This window comes from Globicephala melas, chromosome 19, assembly GCF_963455315.2.
Source record: "Globicephala melas chromosome 19, mGloMel1.2, whole genome shotgun sequence".
Classification (NCBI taxonomy): domain Eukaryota; kingdom Metazoa; phylum Chordata; class Mammalia; order Artiodactyla; family Delphinidae; genus Globicephala; species Globicephala melas.
In genome coordinates this window covers 15,278,306-15,296,089 of record NC_083332.1, presented here as the reverse complement: position 1 = coordinate 15,296,089, position 17,784 = coordinate 15,278,306, and the positions used below count along the sequence as shown (strand labels likewise).

At 37.8% G+C, this 17,784-nt stretch overlaps 1 non-coding gene and 1 pseudogene across 1 annotated transcript; one reads left to right on the top strand and one right to left on the bottom strand.

Moving 5' to 3' along the window:
- The first annotated feature begins 6,786 nt into the window (after window positions 1-6,786).
- LOC138842447 (zinc finger protein 14 homolog) lies at window positions 6,787-17,134 on the top strand (annotated as a pseudogene).
- On the bottom strand, window positions 13,098-13,204 carry LOC115862718 (U6 spliceosomal RNA). The gene has a single exon (XR_004043202.1). It is a non-coding gene; the product is annotated as a U6 spliceosomal RNA (small nuclear RNA).
- Window positions 17,135-17,784: the final 650 nt, after the last annotated feature.

Here is a 17,784-nt window from a genome sequence, read left to right as displayed (position 1 = left end):
AGTTAAGGCCATGGCCTCACCCTTAACCAACTCTGTGACAGCCTGATGGACCATCAGATAACCTCAGCCCCACAGCTGGACTCATCCTAGATGGAATCTTCCCTGACACCAAGCCCTCATTATACCTTACTGTCAAAGGTCTCCTCTACCCCAAGACCCCTTGCTGCTCTCTCCACTTCTCTTACTTTCCCAATTCAGCCGCAGCCACAACAAACTATTCTCCCTTCTCCTTTAACCCTTTTGCTTTCTGGTTCCCAGAACTCAGCTCTTCTAGCCCCACTCCCTAATATAACATTACAAAATAATTTGACTTGTGCTATCTGCATTTTGGGGAAAATATAACCTTTTGGTCTGTCCCTAAACAAACCGCATCAGTCTTACTCCCATGCACCAAGCGTACTGTATTCTTGCCAACTGCCCTATTCAGCTGACCACTTTGGGAGTCACTGGTGCTGCCTTAGAAGCCCACAATACTATACAACAAAACAAAATAATTGATGCCAATCAGGAAATGTCCAAGACAATAACCAAATATATAATTAAAACTTAGCAGCCCTCAAAGCCCTAAAAGAAGGGCGGTGCTCTCTGGCAGCCATGGTTGCAAACCACCACCTAGTGTTGGGGTATCTACTGGCCAGCCAAATAGACATTTTTTCCCTTAATGGTACTTCTTGCTGCATGGGGATAAATAAACAGGCCTCCACTTCCAGGTAGAGGTCACACAGGGTACTCTGTAAGAGAGAGAGGAGAGATGTTAGATCTCCATTCCCTCCCTCCCCCGTTCCTGGGCTCACTGGGCCAAAGGTGCTCCTGTCCTACCAGGAGAATTTTTCCCCATCGACTGTGATGTGTCTTATACCATGAGCAAGCATAGCACCTTTCATCCACCACCACCACCACACCCCCCGCCCCTGCCAGAAAAATGAATCCAAATCTTTGGGCTTAGATTCTCTTGTGGCTCAAGAAAAGTTTCTATTCTATATATTGATATCCATCCCAGGAGGCTACCTGGGACAAAACAGCAGGGTCACCTTAAGGAAAATATTGACCTAGAAACCTCAGATTGATGGTTATTATCTTTAAAGTCCTTGTAGGCAAAAAACCAGGGGCACACAGGTTACTGTCTTTCTGCCTTCTTGTTTAATACCAATAGATCTTTCTTCTGGAAGGGTTGCATGCAAGAGGAACAAAAGCATTTTCATAGAAAGAATTTATAATTTAACCAGAATGACACATTATGTTTAAAAATTGGTTAGCACAAAAATTTGAATTTTTAAAATACCCCAAAACGGGTTTATATAATCCCCCATCCCTTACTGTTTAATAGCCATCTTAATTTTCCATCTATCTGACTTTCTAGAAAGTGGTCAAAGGAGACGGAAGCTCCTTGAAGGGTCCCCAATGGAGACTAAGGTGTCAATAACTATAAAAGAAGGATGTACAGTTGAAGGAAGGGAGCAGACCAGGTAACCGAGCAGGACCCTATGGGGTCTTCCCAAGACAGATTCCACCCCCTCGTCCGGCCCCAGTGTCCTCTGTCTATAGAAAAACTTTAGCCTTCTAGGCCTTCCCTGAGTTCTGAATAGTAATCAGAGAAGTGAGAAAATGCAGAAAGGAAAACAGTCAAGCAGGACAATAACAGTTTAGTCACTTAAGAAAGTCAAGGGCTACAGATAATATTCTGAACCATATCCTTTAGAGCTATTTTGTAGATACTGAAACCCCTACCATGTGGAAGAAGTTAACTATATGTTGCCTACAAGCACACAGACCCCAGGCTGGTTGGATCTAGAAGGTTGATGATGCTGACTCTCGATTACCTCACTACCAACCAATCAGAAGAATGTCCACAAGCTGATCATATAACTCACAACCCCTCTCCCTCACCCTGTCTTTATAAACCTTTCCCTGAAAGCCTTCAGGGAGTTCGGGTCTTTCAGGCACTAGCTACATGGGCTCCTTGCTTGGCACCCTGCAATAAATGCTGCACTTTCCTTCACCACAACCAGGTGTCAGTAGATTGGCTTTACTGTGTGCAGATAAGGGGACACTTAAGGTTTGTTTAGGGACAGACCGAAAGGTTATATTTTCCCCAAAATGCAGAATGTTGTTCAGTAACAACATTCTGACCAAACATATGGCACAAATGAGAAGTATCCTTATGGGGAAATTGCTGCATTGAGACCCCAGACTGCTTACCTGAGATGTGTAGTCAATGTTGGGGTTATCTTGTCTCCTCCCATTAGCCACTTAATACTGTCCTTTTTTTTAAAAAAAATTGTATACTTTGTCTATTTATTTATTAAAATTTTTTATCGATTGATTGATTTTTGGCTACATTGGGTCTTAGTTGCTGTGTGCGAGCTTTCTCTAGTTGTGGTGGGCAGGGGCTACTCTTCATTGCAGTGCCTTATTGCTGTGGTTTCTCCTGTTGCAGAGCACGGGCTGTAGGCGCATGGGCTTCAGTAGTTGCAGCATGCGGGCTCAGCAGTTGTGGCTCACAGGCTGTAGAGCGCAGGCTCTGTATTTGTGGCACACGGGCTTAGTTGCTCCGTGGCATGTGGAATCTTCCTGGACCAGGGATCGAACATGTGTCCCCTGCATTGGCCGGCGGATTCTTAACCACTGTGCCACCAGGGAAGTCCCTAATCCTGTCCTTTAATTGTCCATCCAAATGCTCAATCATCCCTTCAGCTTGGGGGTGATATGGAGCATGGAGAGTCCATACACCCTGTGATTGGGCGCACTGATGTGTGCCTTGGGCCACAAATCAGGGGCCGTCATCAGAAGCAATATGTTCAGCAAATCCAAAGAAGCAAATGTGGTTTTGTAGGGCCTGGGTTATGTGGTCTGAGTCAGTGGAATTCACGTAGATGGCTAGGCCAAACCCAGAGAGTGTCAATTGCAGTCAGGATCCAGCAAAACTCTGGATAGGAAGAGGCCCAATTTGGTTTCTCTGCCAAGAATATCCTGGCCCACTGGCTGGGAAATCTATCCCTGGGCATTGTTCTTAGTCATGGGCAGGGTCTGGCAGGCAGGACAGTTTTTCCATGTGGTTTTGGCATCTTATGATGACTTGTGGCAGTCCATGAGAATAAGCCCAGCCTAGGAAGGTGTCTGAATATCTATGGGCTGTCTTTTCTAGGATCCAGGAAGAGATCAGTTGCACCAGTTGAGGGTCAGGTGGATCAGTGCAGATGTGGGAATCTTCTCACTGTTGAGGGAGTCCTGAACAAAAGGCTCTGGCACTTTTATGGACCTTGGGATCAGATAGCGGACAAGGGATCCCCCTTGGATTCCCCTAGGAATGGGAAAGTACTGGGTACTGAGTCAGAGTGGGGAAAAGTATTTTCAAGTTTTCTCCTAACAAGGAATTATCAGCAGAGATATCTGAAGAAGACCTCTGCTCAAGGTCTCAGATACAGAGACTTGGGAAAGAAGGCACCAAGGGTAGGAATGCAAATATGTGAAGAATATAACTGTCCAGGGGGGCCTGAGTCCTTCACTGCAACTCCCTTCAGAAACTGCAGTGCACTGGCAGTGTACCAAGTCTGGTATGGGGAGGGCAGCTTACCCCTGTAGGCCTGCCACATAAAGCCATTTTTTTTTTTTTTTTTTTTGCGACACATAAAGCCATTTTTAACAGCCTATAGTCAGGCCTGAAAAGTCACTCACAGGTTTTTAACCAAGATCTGCACTCCTCAGGTGTTGCTCCTTGTGTTATTGATTCATAGGAGCTTTAATATATTCTGGATACTAGTCATTTGTTCGCTATATGATATGTTGTAATTATTTTTCCTAGTTTATGACTTGTTTTTTTATTTTTATGAAGTCTTTTGATAAAATTTCTTAATTTTGATGTAATGGCATTTTCAACTATTTATGTTTTGTGCTTTTAATGTCTTGTTTATGAAAAATTTCCCTACCACAAGTTATTCATGGCATTTACTTTTTTTTATTGGAGCGGGTGTCACCTTATTTGACCCAATATGTCTGACTGCTGTTTATGGATTTTGGAATTTCAACACCATTTTACACTCTGATGTTGCTATTTATTACTTCCTGCATCTCCAAGCTGCCATCTGAGATTGTTTTTCTTCTATCTATTAAAAAACACTGGGACTTCCCTGGTGGCCCAGTGGTTAAGACTTTGCCTTCCAATGCAGGGGGTGTGGCTTCAATCCCTGGTTGGGGAGTTAAGATCCCACATGCCTCATGGCCAAAAACCCAAAGCATAAAACAGAAGCAATATTGTAACAAATTCAATAAAGAGTTAAAAAAATGGACCACATAAAAAAAATCTTTTTAAAAAAAAACATCATTTAGAGTTTCCTTTAGTGTTGGTCCACTGGTGACAAATTCTCTCAATACTTTTATATGAAAGTACCATTGTTTCATCTTAATTTCTGAAGGATTTTCACTGGATTTTGAATTCTAGGAAGGCAGTTATTTTTGGTTAGCACTTCTGTTAACTTACTTCTGACTTCCATTATGTTATGTTTGTTTCTTTGAAAGCAATATAGCCTTTCTTCTCTCAGTGTTTTTAGATTTTGTTTTGTTTTTTGGCATATATGTGATTTTTCCTGTTTGGGATTTGTAGGGCTTCTTGATTTTCTAAAAAAAATCAGTTTTGGAAAATTAACAGCTACTCTCTTTTCAGATATTACATCTGTCCTATTGTCTCAGTCCTCTTTCTGGGACTTCAAGTACATATTTAATAGATGGTCTAACCATATCACATTTGTGTCCTTATGTTCTTTTTTAAAATTTTTTAAAAAATTGAAGTATAGTTGGTTTACAATGTTGTGCCCTATCTCTGCTGTACAGCAAAGTGACTCAGTTATACACATATATGCATTCTTTTTTTAAATATTCTTTTCTATTATGGTTTATCACAGGTTATTGAATATAGTTCCCTGCGCTATACATTAGGACCTTGTTATTTATCCATTCTAAACGTAATAGTTTGGAGCTACTAACCCCAAACTCCCAGTCCTCCCTCTCTCTCCCTCCCTGCTTGGCAAACACAAGTCTATTCTCTATGTCTATGAGTCTGTTTCTGTTTCATAGATAAGTTCACTTGTGCCATATTTTAGATTCCACATATAAGTGATATCATATGGTATTTGTCTTTCTCTTTCTGACTTATTTCACTTAGTATGATAATCTCTAGTTGCATCCATGTTGCTGCAAATGGCATTATTCCATTCTTTTTTATGGCTGAGTAGTATTCCATTGTATATATGTACCACATCTTCTTTATCCATTCATCTGTCAATGGACATTTAGGTTGTTTCCATGTTTTGGATATTGTGAACAGTGCTGCTATGAACATAGGGGTGCATGTATCTTTCTGAATTATAGTTTTGTCTGGGTATATTCCCAGGAGTGGGATTGCTGGATCATATGGTAATTCTATTTTTAGTTTTCTGAGGAACCTTCATACTGTTTTCCATAGTGGTTGTACCAACTTACATTCCCACCAACAGTGTACGAGGGTTCCTTTTTCTGCACATCCTCTCCAACATTTGTTATTTGTAGACTTTTTAATGATGGCCATTCTGACAGGTGTGGGGTGATGTCTCATTGTGGTTTTGATTTGCATTTCTCTAATAATAAGCGATGCTGAGCATCTTTTCATGTGCCTACTGGTCATCTGTATGTCTTCTTTGGAGAAAAGTCTATTAAGGTCTTCTGCTCATTTTTCGATTGAGTTATTTGTTTTTTAAAAGGCATATAGATCAGAAAGAAGTAAAACTATCTTTTTGCAGAGGACATGATTACTTACCCTATCTAACCATCATACCAAATAATAATAATAATTAATAATAAGAGTTTGGTCATACACCTAAACATAAAAGCTAAAACAAAAGAGTGATTATTGGAAAACATAAGATTTTGTGATTTAGGGACAGGCAAATGTTTCTTAGGTCACAGAAGACAAAAACCATTAAAGGTTAAAGTGATAAATTCAGAGTTCATCAAACTTAAAAACTTCTCACCAAAAGACATCTTTACAAAAACAAACAGGCAAGGAACAGAGTAGGAGAAAATATTCATAAAACATATATCTGACAAAGGACTGGTATCCAGGATACATAGAGAACTCTGCAAATCAATAATTTTTGGACATTTTATAAAAATATACAAATAGCCAAAAATCTTATGTAAGAGAACTCAACATTATTAATTATCAGGGAAATGCAAATTAAAACCACTAAGATACCACTGCACGCTCACCAGAATGGTTAAAGTGAAAAAGGTTAATAACTCCTAAACCTGGATTTTGTGGAACAACTGGAATTCTCAGACCTTGTTGGTGGGGCTTGACAATGGAGAAAGATCTGGAAAGTTTCTTATAAAACTAAACATATACCCATCCTATGACTCAACAATTCCACTCCTGGCTATTTACCCAAGAGGATGAAAACTACAATCACAGAAAGACTTGTAAAAGAATGTTATTAGAAGCTTTTAGCCAAAACAACCCAAGTGTACATCTCTGTAAGAACTGATAAACCATACATTATTCATACAATAAAACACTGCTTAGCAATAAAAAGGAATGAATTACTGATAGACCCAACAATATTATATATATGTTATATATAATATATATACAAAATCTCAAAAACATTCTCATTGAAAGAACACTTACACAAACAAGTATATTTTGTAAGATTTCATTTATATGAAATTCTGAAAGAGGCAAAGTTAACCTGCAGCTCCCTACCCCCAAAAAGAACAATATTTGCCTCTGAATGGTTGGTTGTGAGTTTTGACACCATGAGGCATAAAGGCACTTCTTCGGGTGATTGTAAAGTTTTATATCTTGATAAGGGTTTGGATTACATATACACATTGGTCAAAACCAAGAAAGTACACTCAAAATTTCTGCATTTTTTCCAGTATGTACATCAAAACAGAAAGGCAAACAAAGATTGAACTCTTATTAATATGCTTCCTGAATTATTTAGGAGGTAGTGTACTGATGTCTGCAATTTACTTTGAAGTGCATATAATAATTAGATGGATTACTGGATGTATAGAGAGATGGATAGATACATGACAAAGCTAGTATAATAAAACGTTAAGGATAGAATCTAGGTGGTGAGTATATAAATATTCAGTGTAAAACTCCCTCAAGTTGGCTGTATGTTTGAAGTTTTTCATAATTAAAATATTGTAAAATAAAGAGATTTTTAAAAGTCAGCTTTGAATGCCACCGAGGCAAGACATAACCTTAGTTAGATTACTGCAATACCAATCAAGTGATATTTTTCTTGCTCCTTATTTCTCTTGTCCCCTGGTTCAATCCCAGAAGAGCCAGAGACCACGTACAGAGAGAGGTAAAGTAAAGTAGTCAAATTACAGACTGGGATATTAGAGAAGAAATTCCAAGTTGCAGGAGGTGGAAAGTTTTTGCTTTAAATGAAGTTTGAAGTAATGATTTTTCCAGAGAATATTTTAATTAGCAAAAATGATTATACTTATTGAGAGTGACCTCAGTTTTATCATCTTACAGTGACTGAAGAAGCTATCGAATCTGCCAAGACTTCATTTAGGAGCATGAAAAAACACAGAAGTGTTTAAAGTAGTAGTTAATAAAATATTTTGTTTGCAAGCAATGCGTGGAGTCTTACTCAATTCAATATATTGTTATTAGTTGACATTGAGTTTCCAGATATACAATGATATCTGGAAATTATGATAGTCTAAATCTCCTTTTCAATTGTTACACCTATAATTATTTCACTTACCTAACTGCCAGCACAATTCTGTAGGCTCAAATAAAAGCAGGTATCAGATATCCAGCTAGTCACAGTCAGGCACTGTTTATGAGTCGCTCAGCAGTCTGCCACCATAGAACATATGCAAGAGAACCACATCCCTTCTGTAACCATCATATAAATACTAACACATCTATAAAAACAGACACATTCAGTTACCTACTATCTCATCCACTCAACAAAACCAAAATCCTAAGGCATCACATCATTCTCTACCTCATATAAGTAATTCTACACAGAAAAATCACACTCACAAACCACTTCCTGTTAATGTCTCCTCCAGTCACTTACAAGCTCAAACACGACTCACACTTAATCCAAAAATAGATACACCAGAGGAAACACCACGCGGCAACACGACTCCACCCACTTCTACAACTGGCTGCAGAGTAGCTCGAGGTGACCAGCATCAGGTCAGGTACAGAGGGCCATCCCAATTCGGGACATACACCTACACACAAACACACGTCACACCTGCTACGTGCCAGGCCCGGCTCCAGGCGCTTGGGCTTCCACAGGGACAAAACACAAAATCCGCCACGCCCCCCCGCCCCCGCCAGACATCGTTCCAGGTCACACCCATGGTGGACATCAGCATTCCTACCCAGAACAAAAGTAAGGTGCTCAACACACGTAGGTCTGAAGCTCCCAGCTTCCTCCTGGGCTTTTGCAGCTCTGGGTCAGGCTCTGGTGTCCTCGCTCAATAGGCTGCACCTGGCTGTGCGTGCGTGCTCCTGCGGGCTTGACGGCCCTGGAGTCTGGGGCATTTCTTCCTCTGCAATTTTTTGGGAATAATTTGTGAAGGATTGGTGTTAGTTGTTCTCTAAAAGTTTGTTAGAATTTACCTGTGAAGCCGTCTGGTTCTGGACTTTTGTTTGTTGGGAGCTTTTAAAAATAACTGATTCAATTTCAGTACTGATAATTGGTCTGTTCATATTTTCTGTTTCTTCCTGGTTCAGTCCTGGGAGAGTGTTCATTTCTAGGAATTTGCCTATTTTTTTCTAGGTTGTCCATTTTATTGCATATTTCTTTGTAGTAATCTCTTATGATCTTTTTTATATTTTTGTGTTGTCAGTTTTAACTTCTTTTTTATTTCTGATTTTATTAATTTAGGCTCTCTCTTTTTTCCTTGATGAGTCTGGTTAAAGGTTTATGAATTTTGCTTACATTTTCAAAGAACCAGCTCTTAGTTTCATTGATTTTTTCTATTTTTTTTTTAGTGTCTATTTTATTTCTGGTCTGATCTTTATGATTTCTTTCCTCTACTAACTTTTCATTTTGTTTGTTCTTTTTCTAGTTCCTTTAGGTGTAAAGTTAGGTTGTTTATTTGAGATTTTGATGTCCAGAATTTTAATTTCTGGTATTGATAACGTGTGTGTTCTCTCTTTTCTCTTGATCACCTCTGGTATAAGTTTGTCAATTTTATTGATCTTTTCACAGAACCTATTAAATTTTAATTGATTTTCTCTATATCTTTCTTTTTCTCTGTCATTGATTTCCATTCTTTATTATTTTGTTTGCTTTGGGTTTAATTTACACATTTTAATAGTTTCTTAGATCATTGATTTTGATAACTTTTTTCTTTTGTAATACAAGTATTTGGAGCTAGAAATTTCCCTCCTCTCTGTGTAGTTTTATTCAGCTTCCTCTCACAAATTTCAGTATATTTTCTTTATCACCAGGTTAAAAGTTTTACATTTTCCACATGATTTCTTCTTGACTTATGGATTCTTTAGAAATATGCTGTTTAAATATTAATTATTTTGCAGATTTTCCAAGTATCTTTACTTTTGATTTCTAGCTTAATTCTATTGTGGTCACATCATATATTTCAAGCCTTTCAAATTTATAGGGACTTATTTTATGGCCCCAAATATGGTCTATTATGATGAATATTTTATATGCAGTTGAAAAGAATATGTATTCTGCTGTTGTTGAATGAAGTGCTCTATAAATGTAAAGTTGATTGATACAAACAGTTGGTCAAATCTTTATTTTTATTTTGTGTCTACTTGTCCTATCAATGAAAGAGAAGTGTGGAAATCTCCAACTGTAATTATAGATTTCTTTATTTCTTTTTCAGTTGTATCTGGTTTTGCTTCTTGTAGTTTAGAACTACAATTATACATATGTTGGACCTCTTAGTATTATCCCACAGGTCATTATTGCTGTGTTTTGGTTTTTTCCCCCCCAGATTTTGTTTGTTTTCCCTCTGAGCTTTTTTCTAGATACTTTCTTTTGCTATGTGCATAAGTTCACTAGACTTTTTCTAATGTCTAACCTGCTGTTAATTTCATATAATATCATTTCAGATGTTATAGTTTCACCTCCAGAAAGGCCACTTGTTTTTTTTTTATCTTAAATTTCTCTCCTTATCATGTCCATATTTTCCTGTGCATTGGATCTTATTTATAATAACTGTTTTAACATCCTTGCTGTTTTTATTGTCTCTGTCATTTCTGCATCTGTTTCTATGAACTGATGTTTCTCTGCTTCTTCAAATGTCTATAATTCTTGATTGGAAGTTGGATATTCATTTGCTGTCAGCACAGAGATTTCTTTGTTCTGCTTAGACTCTCCTTCTCTGTTTTGCAGAGTATGGCATTCTAAATACAAAATTATTTTCCTTTTAATTTAAATATTTAGACAGTTTTCCTGAAATATTTGTCACTGATTAAAGTCTGATATTAATATGATTCTTGTTCTTTTGTAAGTACACAGTTTTTTCTCTCTTTGAAACATTCAGAATTTTTGTGTTAATCATTCAGTTTCTGAATTTTTTCTAAGAGCTTTCTTGGTATTATTTATTTTTTGTATTTTTATTTAATGCATGTGATTGAATTTAAGAAGCCATGGGTTGTAATTCCACTTATTTTATTTATCACTTAAAAATCACTGCTAATTAAACTAGCCTATGTAGTTTGTTAAACTCAATTTCAGAGATGTTAAAATGTGAAGAAATGTGCAAATCAAAACTGGGGATATAGATGTTTTCCTGCTAACCACATGATGGTTCTAATTTAATCTGAGCATTCTTATCCATCTTTATTTTTGGAAATCTCCATCTTCCTATGAAGAACATGACCTCCCCACAATTCTCTCTGTTCTTGTCTCCTGGACATTCTGTTAGATGGCTATTATCATTCAGGAGGTGTGGTCCATTTGTGAATTTTGGAGGTTAAGTAAGTCCTGCTGGAGGTTAAGTAAGTCCCTGCTATTGCCCATAACAGCACATGAGTATATGTAGATGTGTACGTTTTTCTGAGTAAAGGGTCATAGTGAATATGATCTTCAAATAGATATGTGACCTATCACTCCAAAAATTTTTAAATTGCTGAATGTCAAGTTTATATACACATTATACGTCTATATTCCTTTCTGCTGCATTCTGGTGCTCGTTTCTCTATTTTTTGTGTCCTGATTTACTTTTTCACTATGTACTTATTGCTATTCAAGCCAACTACTGAACTTTTAATTCAATGAGTACAAATTAAAATTTTGTATAATCTAAGTGATTCCACTTTCTAGATTTGTTAGTTCCTTATATCTATTGAGGATGCTATTTAAACTTATTCTAAAATTCTGGTTTTCTTTGTTCTCTAACAATTTTTTGGAGGCAGTCTTCCATTCATTCAGCTTGATTTCTTTGTAGTCAGCTTGAGTGGAAAAATGGATTTGCAGCTGACCTGCTTTTGTGAGATAAAGGGGAGAGGGCTTCCCTGGTGGTGCAGTAGTTAAAATCTGCCTGCCAATACAGGGGACACAGGTTCAATCCCTGGTCTGAGAAGATCCCACATGCTGTGGAGCGACTAAGCCCATGCACCACAACACCTGAGCCTGTGCTCTAGAGCCCACGAGCCACAATTCCTGAAGCCCATGCACCCTAGAGCCCGTGCATCACAACTACTGAACCTGTGCCCCGCAACTACTGAAGCCCGCGCCCTCTAGGGCCCATGTGCCACAACTACTGAGAATGTGTGCTGCAACTACTGAAGCCCGTGTGCCTAGAGCCCGTGCTCTACAATGAGAAGCCACTGCAGTGAGAAGCCCATGCACTGCAATGAAGAGTAGCCCCAGCTCGCCACAATTAGAGAAAGACCAGGTGCAGCAATGAAGACCCAATGTAGCCAAAAAAAAAAAAAAAAAAAAGAGAAAGAGATAAAGGGGAGATATATTTTCATGTTATGGGGTATCAGTTTACCTTACTGGTTAGTACTGTGAATGTGGGTGCTTTCCTTTCCTTCTTGGGCATTACCAGCAACTGGCCTATGAATCATGTCCAAGTTCCCGCACCTATTGCTTTCTTCTGAAGGCAAACAGTTGTAGTCATGTAGACATGCTGTGCAGGTTCAGTCTATTTGCTGCTTTTGGCTTAGTACCCTTCCCCCAACAAATAAACACCAGTTGTTTATTATGTCTTCCTTCCTACTTCTTATTCTGACAAATGTTGAGCTTGGAACACCATTGGTGAGTCACTCTCACCTTTTGTAGCAGTGCTGTTTTGTGTTTTGGCTTGTGGTTTCCTTAGGTAATAACTGTTTTTTTGGTTCATGTGTGTATGTAAAATAGTTTCAGTTTACCATATATGTAAAAATCTCTTTGTCCTACTGAGTTGAAGTTCACTTTAATATACACTACACTTTGTAAAATATCTGCAATGCTTCTGAACTTTGCATTCTGTTCCATTCATATTGCCTGTATAATTATTCACCAGTACTACAATGTTTTCATTATTCAGTCTTTAACATAACACAAACAACATCTGGTATGATTATTCTTCCATTCTTGTTCTTTTTCAAACATTTTCATGTTATTCTTCCTTATTTTTCCAAATGAACTTTATTTTTTATTTTATTTTATATTTGGCTGCATTGGGTCTTCGTCGCTGTGCACAGGTTTTCTCTAATTGTGGTGAGGGGGGCTACTCTTCGTTGTGGTGCGCGGGCTTCTCATTGTGGTGGCTTCACTTTTTGTGGAGCATGGGCTCTAGGCACGTGGGCTTCAGTAATTGCAGTACGTGGGCTCAGTAGTTGTGGCATGTGGGCCCTAGAGAGTGTGGGCTTCAGTAGTTGCGGTGCGTGGGCTCTAGGGTACACGAGTTTCAGTAGTTGCGCATGTGGGCTCAGTAGTTGTGGCTCACAGGCTCTGAGCGCAGGGTCAGTAGTTTTAGCACATGGGCTTAGTTGCTCCGTGGCATGTGGGATCTTCCCAGACCAGGGCTCGAACCCACGTCCTCTGCATTGGCAGGTGGATTCTTAATCACTGCGCCACCAGGCAAGTCCCTCCATGTGAACTTTAAATTAAAAAAAAAATATGGAATGCTTCACGAATTTGTGTGTCATCCTTGTGCAGGGGCCATGCTAATCTTCTCTGTATCATTCCAATTTTAGTATATGTGCTGCCGAAGCGAGCACTGAACTTTAAATTTAACATGTCTAGTTCTTGAGAGAAAAAACATGCTGGCTTTTTTATGGGGGATCACATGAAGTTTGTACTGAATTAAGAGAATTATCAATGTCTTTTTATGCAGTTGAATGTTCTCATCCAAGAATAGGATATGTTTCCCAAGGTTCAAATGCATTTTTCATTTAGGAGTGTTTACTGTGTCCTTCATAAATTTTGCTAATTTCACCTTAAGTTTTTGCTTTAAAAATACATCCCCTAATTCTAATATGAAACTATTATTTTTATATATGAAGACTAGTAATTTCAGTATATTAATTTTATATCCCACTACCAAACTGAATTCTCTGGTTGTTTGTGGCAGATTTTTACTTGATTTTCTTGAGTTTCCCAGAGATACAATCATATCTGTACATTGTTAGTTTTTTAGCCCTTTTCCCCAAATTTTACATATCTAATTTCCTTCTGTGTCAGTGAATAGTAGGGTTGATGGTGAGTACCTTTGTTTTTTTCTGAATGTAGCAGGAATGCCTCCAGTGTTTCCTCCTTAAGTCCCTGGTTTTTAAGCTGCAATATATCTATATACCAATTCCTATTTTATGGAACTTTAAAAAACAAGATTGGGTTTTGAATTATCACATGCTTTTTGAGCTTCTAAGGAGAGAATTATGTGAATTTCCCCATTAGATCTAATATTACAACCAGTCATATTAACAGATTATCTAGTATTGACCATCCCTTCATTTCAAATAAATCCAAGTGGACACACTAATGTCCCCAAAATGTCCATGTCCTAATCCCAAGAACCTGTGAATATGTTAACTTATATGCAAAAGAGACTCTGCAGGTATGACTAAATTAAGGACCCTGAGATGGGGAAATTATCCTAGATTATTACCTTCGTGGGCCCAGTGTAATCAAAGGGCTCCTATAAAAGAAAGAGGGAAGCAGGAGAGTCATAGAAGGAGATTTGAAGATGCTATGCTCTGGCTTTGAAGACATAGGAAGGGGCCATGAGCCAGGAAATGAAGGCAGGCACTAAAAGCTAGAAAAGACACAGAAATAGATTCTCCCCTACAGCTTCCAGAAGGAAGACAGCCTTGTCAACACTTTGATCTTAGCACAGTATCCAATTTTGGATATACCTACTATAATATATTACCTATTATAATACCTGAATAATCATTGAGATACTTTGCTGGGAAGTATGCTACTGGTTAGCCTTGATGATGAAGGAATAGATTGGAGGACCTGACAGAAAGCTTCAATGAACAAGAGAGATTAGTAATCACCTTTGGATAGATGTGTAATACTAAAAATGAATCGTAAGTTAAACATCCTATTGCCTTACTGAAATGGGGGACAAAGAAGAGTAGCCACTGGCAGAATGGTCGACTGTGGTGAGATACCTGTATATTTAAGGGTAAAGATGATAGAAGAATGCAGTCACCTTTTCTGTTTGTGCATTTAACTGAGCTTGTTTGGATCAAATTCATTTCCACCCATCAGAAAGGAAAGTGATGAAGGAAAACATATATTTGATCACTGTAGGAAAAGTGTGAGACAAGTATATGGAAGATGTGAGAGATTATAGGCAATGAGTCATATATAGTAACTGTTGTGTAATTATGGTAAACTGTATTTTGATAGGCATCAAATTATCTTTCCCAATGGCTTATCTTTGTATTATTTACCTTTATTCTTATTTTTCATTCTTAAATTCAGTGGTTCCGTTATTCTAAAATTAATTATTTAAAAACTACTGTATCCTAGCTCTTGTTTCTTAATAGTAAATAAAGTAGAATTAGATCTACCCATCATGAGTTTTAGGGCTATAAAAATACCTGGAAATAAATTAAGAAATGAGAAATTAAAGAATATGTAATTGAAAACAGTGAAAGTAGATCAAAACACAAGATATTAGAATAGAGAATAATGAACATGGAATTGGTAGGTTCTGATCATACAGCCTCTCTGAAGAAACGACTTTTAATCTGGGGCCTGAAGAATGAGGAGTCAGGCCTATAAAGAGCTGTGTCAGGGGAATTCATGGGGATGAAACAACATAATGCGAAGTTCCAAAAGATGGGAAATAATGTGTCAGATTTAGTGCCTTCAAGGAATTTTTAAGGTAGGTTAAAAGGGCAGTGGTTGAGATGAGTTCTTATAAGAACGGCCTTGTTTTCCATCTTTAACTTGTCATATAATGTTCTAACTGCAGTGAGAAACCACTGGAAAAAAATCTGTAAGTAGAGAATGTCAGGGAGTTCCCTAGTGGCCTAGTGGTTAGGATTCTGGGCCTTCACTGCCGTGGCCTGTGTTCAATCCCTGGTCAGGGGAACTGAGATCCCATAAGTCACACAGCGTGGCCAAGAAAACCAAAACAAACAAACAAACAAAAAACGGAGAATGTCAAACATTGATCTGCCTCTGATACATCTGATGGAGTGGTTAAAAGTATAGATGCCTAAGACCTACCCTTATAGATTCTGATTCACTTGGTCTGGGTTGGTCTCTGAAATTAATACTTGCAACAGGCTCCTGAGGTGATTCTAATTGAACACTTACATTTTAGAATCAATGATTTAATCTATTTTCATTGTTAACAGATCTCACAACATATGCTTTCATTATTCTCTAAACTGTTTGCCTTCTTCAAACTGCATAATAACTATCGAAATTCATTGCTAATGTATTTTCAGTTTATCACTTATCTCTGCTGTCCCCCTGTGCCCCCCTTCTGTACCCCAGTACAGGAAAACAACATTTGTTAGTTTTCTTGCTTTATTTTTCCACGTTTGGAGACCAGATATGATACAAAGACTTTATTTATTTCAAAAACATTTTTGAAATAAATTTATCTAAATGTAAGATAAAGAAGTGAAATGCTTGACCTTGAGGGTTCCATTATCCAAAATAGCTGGCAGAACAAAGTCAAGATTAAGAAACAAGAACCTCAAAAAGAATATTTTAGCCAAATGAAAATCATCTATGAAAATATATCTATTCACAGAAAAGATACATCTCTTACCCTACATCACAGAATTCCTAGTAAACATTTATTAATGTAAAGAATGTGGGAAGACCTTTAATTATAGCTCAGATCTAATCAAACATGAGAGAATTCATACTGCTGAGAAGCCTTATGCATGTAAGGGATGTGCGAAGGCCTTTAGAATTCGTGAACAACCAACTTGACATTTGAAAATTCATAATGGAGTGAAACCCTGTAAAGGTCTCGTATGTGGGAAGGCTTTTAGTTTTTTGGCAGAGACCTTGGAGTACACCAAAATATTCACTCAGGGGAGAAACCCTAAGAATGTAAGGAATGTGGGAAGGCATTTAGAATATGTCAACAACTCTAAAAATTCATAGTGGCGTGAAACCCTATACATGTAAAGAATGTGGGAAAGCTGTTGTTTTGGCAAAAACCTTAAAGTACACCAGAATATCCATTCTGGGGAGAAACCCTAGGACTGTCAGGCCTGTGGGAAGACTTTCAGTTCTTCCAGATACTTTAGAGTACACCAAAAAATTCATACTGATGAAAAACCCTATGAATGTAAGGAATGCGAAAAATCCTTTAGATTACGTGCACAAGTTGGTCAACATAAAAAAATTCATACAGATGAGAAATCTTATGAATGTAAGGAATGTGGGAAAACCTTTAGACTTCATTCACACCTTATAGGTCATCAGAGTATTCATACTAATGAGAAACCTATGAATGTCAAGAATGTAGGAAGGCCTTTAGGCAGAGGACACATCTGATTCAACATTAAAGAATTCATATTGGTGAGAAACCCTATGAATGTGGGAAGGCCTATAGATGGAGTTCAACACTTATTCAACATCAAAAAATGCACACTAAGGAGAAACTGTGTGAATTTAAGATTTATGGAAGGGCCTTTGAACTTCATTTAATCCTTACAGATCATTAGATAATTCATAATGGTGAGAAACCAAACCTATGAATGTGCACGATGATGTGGGAAGGCCTTTAGATAGAATGAACATCAGTGAATGTACATTAAGTAGAAACCCTGAATGTGAGGAATGTGGGAATGCTTTTAGATTTTGTTCATGTTTTACTGAACACCAGAGAATTAATAATGGCAAAAGACTCTAAAAATGTAAGAAATGTGTGAAGGCCAAATATTCATGTCTCTATGAACACCAGAGAATTCATAACCTTATAGTGTTAATTCAAAGGTACTTTTTCTTTGACTCAACTCTTTATAGAATATTAACACTAGGGGAAATGTTTAGGAAACCTTTTTTTTTTTTTTTTTGGTCATTCTTACAACTTATTTAGCGTAAAAGATCTCTTGCCAGGTATCTTAATCTAATGAATATATAAAATACTTCCAAACCTGAGGCAGGAGATAGACGGGCCCCAGGCTGAGCAGCTGGAGTCTGTCCCCTGTGGAGTAGATACTCCAAGATAGAGATAATGGCAGAAGTGAAGAGGAGCTGAGTCCTGTCCAGATAAAAGATAAAGAGACCACATATTTCGATTCTGAGGTCAAGAAGACCTTCCTGACTACATGTGCACATTTGGCCTCTGTGGAGGCCAAAAAGGGGGGGGGGG